An 8,935-nucleotide genomic window follows, 5' to 3' on the forward strand; every position below is an offset into this window, starting at 1 on the left:
GCACCAGCAGCATAACCAGTACCACTAGTACCATCGGCATCACCACCAACATCACCAGCTTCACCAATGAAAACATCCGCATTCCACGCCTCAACATCACACTCAGTACCTCAAACATCAACATCATACGCCCCATAGATACCAAGGAATATTAGTAATAATGAGTTAAGATGTATTGACTCATTCTTCCTGAAGAATTACATATGTATACTTTATATATATGGATTGGAACAATAATAAATCTTTTCATACTAAGCTATTACGTGTGAATCTTAACTAGTATGTACTACTTGATTAATTCATATCATTAATATGCTATGATGTACATCCTTCGTTAATGACTTAACAATCGTTAATCACTGCTTCAACACAATAAACTCCATTTCATAATAAACCAAGTGTATTACTCAAATACATGATTGATTGTATACTTTCATTTTCGATGTACTCGAAACTTTCTAGAAAACATCATTCGTGCCTTATGAATTTCACAAGAATTCCACGAGCACCAACATCATATACTGAGGTATATCAATAACAATGAACGATGAAGTATTGATTCATAACTTCATTAGCGAAATATTTCGCGACAATTATGAAATCTCTAAGGGTTTGGAGATTATTTATTCTCGTTTCAACCGCAAATCAAATGAGTTTAATATTATATTAACTCATTAAATCTATATTATATCTGAAGAATACATATATGAACGTATATCTTCTCTTTTGTACAAACTGTTAATTGTGAAAATATTTTAATGGGTAGGTAATACCCGAGAAATATTTATATCTCACATTAATATGTTACATTGTACATTCTTCAAATTCTGATTCAATAATCAGTAACTATACTACTTACATCCACATATGTATCCGCGCACCAAAGAACAACCATTTTCATTCAAATCAAATTACATATTCTGAATTTGACATATCAGAATTCAAGTAAAGCTATAGCAGATGTTATCTTCCTAAAGATCACTACATTCATGAATTATATTCATTCGTATTCTATGATGAATTATCACATCAAACCACCAAAATTATCATTCATTACTTTTGAAATCAACAACGCCTATTCGTCAACCATTAGATCCATTGACGATTACAATCAGCGTTTAATCATCTAAAAATAAAATTTCTTGAAACCATCTCGGGTTGTCAATCAATGATTCAGATTCGTTAACCTTGAGAATGCTGACGAAGCAGCAAATGCTATAGATGTTCTTAAGGGCTAACAGTTTGATAATAAAGAATGGTACGTTGGAAAAGCCCAAAAGAAAATTTGAAACTGAAAAACGGATTGAGCTAACCATGGAGGAGACCAAGGACAAACACAAGGGCCAAACCCTATATTCAAAGAATCCAGGAAATTCTGAATCCGGTGAAATCTTTAGAGAATATCTTGCTCCAAAGTCATGTTAAAAGCTTGCGGAAAATTTTTCTTCATCAACTTTCGAACTTAGAAATTCCAAAATATCATCATAAATATCCTCTATATTTCGGAAGATATCTTCATAACGATTCATGTCCGCAATTAAGTATCTCTTTGCGATATCTTTATAAAGGAAACTGTTTTAGTTTCTATATTCTGTAAAATTCGAGTTTAAATTATAAATGCTTTGAAGAAGTGATTGGAAATTGAAGCATGAGTTAATATAATATAATGAGGTCAGGCCAACTTGATTATATTACAGTAAGTCATGCTCAGTTTTTAATGGAAGATGATGATTCATAGATTTTATAATCATCATTTGCCATGTTACACGACTCTTACATTCTATTTAACCTCTAAACATATCAAGAAAATATTTTTCTTGATGATTCGGTCTTTTTCGGATATTCTGGTAATATGACAAATCAAATCGTGCTATTACCTTTCCTTTCTACTTTATATATTATGATCATTCAAAACTTCATACCTATGAATTCTGGACCATTACTCGCTTGACTTGAAGTCGGGAAGAAGAAACAAAAACATAAAGCTCCGACATATAAGGGAAAATATAAAGCCCGATAACGACTCCGAAATTACAAACCGTGTATATCAATGCGTATAGCAATATAAAGACACGGGATAATTAAAAACACTATAACCCCAAGAGCATAGAAGAAGTAAACAGATTCCTCTAGCGGTAAAAGAAAAAGAAGAATGACTGCATAGATGGTCAATATAATAACCAGGATCAGAACTGGATTTAGCATTTTCTTAATCTTTTGGAAGTTTGAATTGAGAAAGAAAGTATAGAAGTGGTGAAGATAATGAAACGGAAGAAGCTAATTAATAGCAAAATTCCAAACACATCAATCGAGGCAAATCACCGCATTTAATCAAACAAATCTCAAAATTTCGTAAATACCGGAGAATCAAATCTTATAGATTACGAAGATTTCCTTTAATTCCTTGAATTCCGGAAATCAATCGTGACTACGTCAAAAGTTAAGGCGAACATTTAATTTTCTCATTTCACTCTTTTATGATAGCTTCGTTTATACTCTTCCTATAAACGAATCATTTTATCCATATTATTCAATAGTGATAAAACTTTATTTTTCAACTTATATTCATCATTAAAATATTCTTGTTGTAAACAATGAAGATCTCTATCAAATTTCATGACTGTGATTTTCACGAACTCCTCTCTGTTTGTCTGCCCTAATATTGTGGCATAAAATGCTCAAGGTTTTAAATGAGCTCAATACCATTCATAACACATTTCATGTATCCAATTTACTGAAATGACTTGTATAACATCATCATTTTGAATGATCTTCGCATTAATGATAAAATGCACTTCGTTGAAGAACCTATAGAAATCATGGAAGGAGAGGTCAAACAAACGCGTAAAAGCAACATACCTATCATTAAAGTCTGTTGGAATTCGCGTAGAGGCCCCGAATATACTTGGGAACGCAAAGACCATATGAAACGGAAATATCCCCATCTCTTCTCAACTGCTGATGCATCCGAGAAGTCTACCTAAAACTTCGGGATGAAGTTTTTATTAACGGGGAGGTACTATAACAACCCTCACTTTTTGACTTCTGAAATTACTAAAATGACCCTAGGGTTTACTGTCTGACTATACGTATTTAAGGGTTGTTATATACATAATCAATTTAACGTTGACCAAATAATAAACTTTTATTCGACACTCACTGCTAATTAAAATTTATGCATTTCAATAATATTATTTATAACTATTAATCTATAAGTAATAAATAAAAAGTGACATTTATATAAATAATAAAACAATTGGGAACTAAATAAAAATAAATACAAGTCATGAATTAGTAAAAAGAAAATAATACTTATCATGTAGTAAATGTAAAAATAATAATAAACATAATAATAATAATAATAATAGTAATAATAATGAGACTAAAGAATCTTAAACAATTACATCCTTATGTTGACTAAAAATAAAGTATAAACTAGTACATCCTTATGTTGACTAATTATAAACTAGTACCACCTTTTGTTGACTAAAAATTATAAAACAAAATAAAATCATTAATTAGAACATCCTTATGTTGACTAACACTCTAATACTTGCACTATATAAACACTCCTAGACTCCTAGTTTCTCATTCACAAATCACACCAAAATCCTCTCTCAAAAACAATCTCTCCCTCTCCCTCTCTTGTGGTATTCGGATCTTCAAGCTTGTTCTTCGTGTTCTTCAAGAATCTTCAAGGAGTTCTTCAATATTTTTAAGGCTTTGATCTTCCATCTTCATCGTGTTCATCTTTTCTTTGTTAATTATCTTGAATCTTCAAAGGTATAACATAAACCCTAAACTATTTACATAAACTTTAATCTTTGTTAATTCATATTCATATTATAAACTTGTTATTCATAAGTATATACATAAACACTCCTAGATTTATATATACATATATACATGTAAAAAAAAATATTTTTATGTATATATACGAATTATATATACATATACATATTAAAACCTTAAACCCTAATACTACTTATACTAGTACTTAACATGTATACACTATTACTATTACTAGCGCCTATAACCTACTACTTATATTGTAGCACAAAAACATTTTGGGATATGTATTAGAGATGTATAGATCTTCGAACTTTCTTGACGAATGGTTTCTACGAGATTCTAGGCAGAGGGTTTGGATTTCCGATTTAAAGGGTCCTATGGCTCAAGCCCCTAGATCTAAATTAGCCATTCGAAGGGAAAGGGGTGATTGGAAGCTTATCTAATACGGCAAGTATCCTAAAATAAAAAACACTCATAAAAGTAGAAACTCTCTAGTCATAGAAACTTAGTAAAATAAGAAACTTTCTAAAAATGGAAACTTTATAAAAATAGTAACTTACTAGGAATAGAAACTTAGTAAAACAAACTATACTTAAACACATACTTAAACTTAAACATGGGCAAAACACTTAACTACTCTTAAATGTCAATAGGTTGACTTTCCTGCTCACTCGTTCAACTCTTTATTCCGAGGAATAACTCTCTCTCTACTTACTAAGGTGACTTTCATAGCCCCACTCTTATTGCTATAGCACTTTTTATACTTACTGGGGTGAGACACATGCTGCTTTTATACTTTAAACAACTTAGACACAAGTACGAACCTAAACTGTAGTATGACTAGCTTATGCTACTAAGACCCCACAGTGATATTTTTTAATTGCTTTCAGGATAAGGCATTCTTAATTATTGGGGGTAGGCCTATCGGGAGTAACGTCCCCGATACATTTGACCGTGATGTCTTTGTATTACTTAATAATGATTTAAACATGGTGATAAGGTACTGCCAACTTATCATCGGGGCAACAAAACAAACGTTTAGTCTAAAATATCATGAATCAGTACTACTTTTGGATCTGCGAGATCTACTTTTTGATCCTGCGGGAGATCAACTTTACAACTAAATCTTGTGGTCTAAAAACAACGATAACTACTTTTGTTAAACCTATGAACTTCACTCAACCTTTTTGGTTGATACTTTAGCATGTTTTGTCTCAGGTGCTGTTTGATTCAAGCTTTCTTATCTACTACTTATGTGATGCTACTTGGACTTAGGATCAAGAGATATCGCATTTATTACTTCTGCATATGAACAATTACTTTATCGTTATTTCCATTATTGTAACGACATTTCATTTTCCGCTGCGTACTCAATAAAGTTAAATTTTCTCATTTAGTATTGTTCTCGTATTATAATATGTTGGTTTATTTGATATTAGTAACGTTTCTTCCAGACCCTATTGGGAGGACGTTACACCTAACAACCCCCCATTCAGGTTATGGATGGCTTTAGTACTTCTAGATTATTATACAGATGAGAGGTTCTGTTTGGGGATATTCTATGCATTAAGTTAATGTCAATTACCATGTGTTCAATCCATATGAATGATTTTTATCTCTATGCCGTGCGAAATGCCTGCTATGAGATTATGTTTATGAAAAATAGAAATAAAAATCTTGTGGTCTATTATATTATTGAAAATGATTGATTATGATAAACTAATGAACTCACCAACCTTTTGGTTGACACTTTAAAGCATGTTTATTCTCAGGTATGAAATAAATCTTCCGCTGTGCATTTGCTCATTTTAGAGATATTACTTGGAGTCATTCATGACATATTTCAAAAGACGTTGCATTCGAGTCGTTGAGTTTATCAAGATTATTATTAAATCAATTATAGTTGGATATATTATGAAATGGTATGCATGTCTTCAACTTTCGATGAAATGAAAGTTTGTCTTTTAAAAACGAATGCAATGTTTGTAAAATGTATCATATAGAGGTCAAGTACCTCGCGATGTAACCAAATGTAATGTATTCGTCCTGATGGATTAGGACAGGTCGTTTCAGGTGGTATCAGAGCGGTGTTCGTAGCAAACCAGGTCTTGCATTAGTGTGTCTAACTAGTAGTTGTTAGGATGCATTAATGAGTCTGGACTTTGGCCTAGTAGTTGTTAGGTTATATTAATAAGTCTGGACTTGAGCCTGGTCTGCATGTCAAAAGTTTTGCTTACCGTTCTTTGTCAAAAAATATCTACCTATCATTTTCAGTCTCGACACGTCTTATTGCAATTATTACATAGATGGTGTACAGACAAATTCATATCCCCTCACATTAAATCTTGTCTGACACGTTTCCTTAATTCCCTCCGCAATCTACGGGACCTTCTGTACTATATATAGGTATTAGGTATTCTATGTAATTAGAATATCATCCGATATTCAAAAATCATTTTATATCAAAAATATTCTAACTGATCATGTAAGATGGATCCTACATCTAGCTTGGATTTCATTAGTTCCGGAAGCGATTTTGAGATGTATATTGAAGCAGACTCCGAAGTCGATGAACCAGAAGTACCTCAACCATTTAGCTATTTTTCTTTCTGGAGGAGATGGGGGTGGGTCCGAGACTTACTCACTCGATGGAGAAATGAAGAAGGCGAACCCTACCGTGAATCAAACTTACTACCTAACATCGGAGAAAATGATGTACTCACCGGTGAACCTATGCGCAACATTGTTTTCACCCTTCTTACCAAAATATTCCGCCTCGAAGGTCGCATTATTGCAATATCAGAAAATATTCAACCTCTACTTCCGAACACCAATCGGAGGGGAATATTAGAAGAAGTTAGGGAACTTCAAAATGATAACCAAGATCTATCGAATCAGATGAGTGGGTGGATAGAAATGATAGAGGGTAGGATAGAAACCCTGACAAGAATGGTGCGTGATTTACAAGCTATACTTATTACACCAACATCATCACCAACCTCAGCAACAACAGTACCATTACCGCCACCAACAACAACATCCACACCTCATGGTTCAACATCACAATCTGTACCTCGAGCATCAACGTCATACGCACCATAGATACCAAGGAGTACCAACAACAATGAACGATAAAGTATTGATCCATAACTTCATTGAAGAAATATTCTGCGAAGAATATGTGGTTTCTAAAAGTTTTAGAGATTACTTATTCTAGCTCAAACCGAAAAGCAAATGAGACTAATATCATATTAACTTATTAAATCCATGATTATATCTGAAGAAAATATATATGTATGTATATTTTCATAAAGATTGTAATTAAAAATTCTTTTGTACAAACTGTTAATGGTGAAAATATTTTAACGGGTAGGTAATACCTGAGAAATAATTAGATTTCACATTAATAAGTTACACTGTACATTCTTCGAATCTGATTCAACGGTCATTTACTATCCTACTTACATCCACAGATATACGAATCCATTCACCACAGAATAACCATTTTCATTCAATTTTATATTTGGATTTTGACTTATCAGAATCCAACAAGTGGCATAATGAAGAAAACATTGGACACAATAAATTTTGTTAGAAACAAACAAATTAACTATGAGAAATTTTGTTAAAAATCATAGCTAACTGTTCCTAGCTAACTGTTAATCCCTTATTACATTTTATTTATCGCAATTTATTTATCGCAATTTTATTTATCGTCATTTAGTTTCTGTTATTTATTTTACGCACATTAAATATCATCGTATAAATCGGGACACGTATACAAGGTTTTGACATATCATATCGACGCATTTATATATATTATTTGGAATAACCATAGACACTCTATATGCGGTAATGATCGAGTTAGCTATACAGGGTTGAGGTTGATTCTGAAATAATATATATACTTTGAGTTGTAATCGAGTCTGAGACATGTATACAATGGGTCACGAATACATATTAATTAATTCGAATATTATATATTAAACTATATATGAATTATTGAATTGCTAACTGTGGACTACTAACATTGGACAATTAAAATGAATTAAAATATTGATTATAACATATGAAACTAAACACTTCTTCAAGTTTGCCACTTGATTTCATCTTAAACCTCATTTGTATCTTGACGATTACAATCCGCGTTCAAACCTTTCATAATTCTTGACCACAAGATTTTCATCATTTTCATCATTTTAATAGACCACAAGATTTTCATTTCCAATTCTCATAAATATACGTCCCATACATAGAGACAAAAAGCATTCATATGGATTGAACACCTGGTAACCGACGTTAACATAATGCATATAGAATATTCCCAAAACAGAAATCCATCTGTATTAATAACTCAAAGTACTAAAGCATACCATTTTCCAGTATGGGGGGAGTTAGGGCCCGTAGATCTACCTTTAGGATTCGCATCAATTAGGGTGTCTGTTCCCTAATTCTTAGGCTACCAAGCTAAAAGGGGTGATATTCGATTCGATAATCCAACCATAGAATGTAGTTTCGATTACTTGTGTCTATTTCGTAAAACATTTATAAAAGCAGCGCATGTATTCTCAGTCCCAAAAATATATATTGCAAAAGCATTTAAAAAGGGAGCAAATGAAACTCACTTTACTATATTTTGTAGTAAAAATATTCATACGACGGAACTGAACAATGCAGGGTTGACCTTGGATTCACGAACCTATATCAAGTATATATATCAACACATATCACATTTAATTAACTAAGTTTACTTATATTTTATAATGTATTAAGCTTAATATCTTTATATATATAATTACATTAATACTTATAATATGTTATAATATGTTATAATATATATTTTAATTAATGTTATATCAATATATATGATAATATATTAGTTAATATATTAAAACACTTTAGTATGTAATATTAGTATACTTGTAATATATTTTTATATAAATATCATTTGTTTGTTAAAATAATAATTATAATAATATTAAATTAATAATAATAATACTCATAACTAAATTTAATAACAGTATTGATAATAATAATTTTGCTAATAACATTAGTCATTTTATTTTTAGTAATATTAATAATAAAAATAATAATAATGATAATAATAAAAATATTAAATATTAATAAAAATGATAGTTTTATA

The sequence above is a fragment of the Rutidosis leptorrhynchoides genome, chromosome 3 (genome assembly GCF_046630445.1).
Source record: "Rutidosis leptorrhynchoides isolate AG116_Rl617_1_P2 chromosome 3, CSIRO_AGI_Rlap_v1, whole genome shotgun sequence".
Taxonomy (NCBI): Eukaryota; Viridiplantae; Streptophyta; class Magnoliopsida; order Asterales; family Asteraceae; genus Rutidosis; species Rutidosis leptorrhynchoides.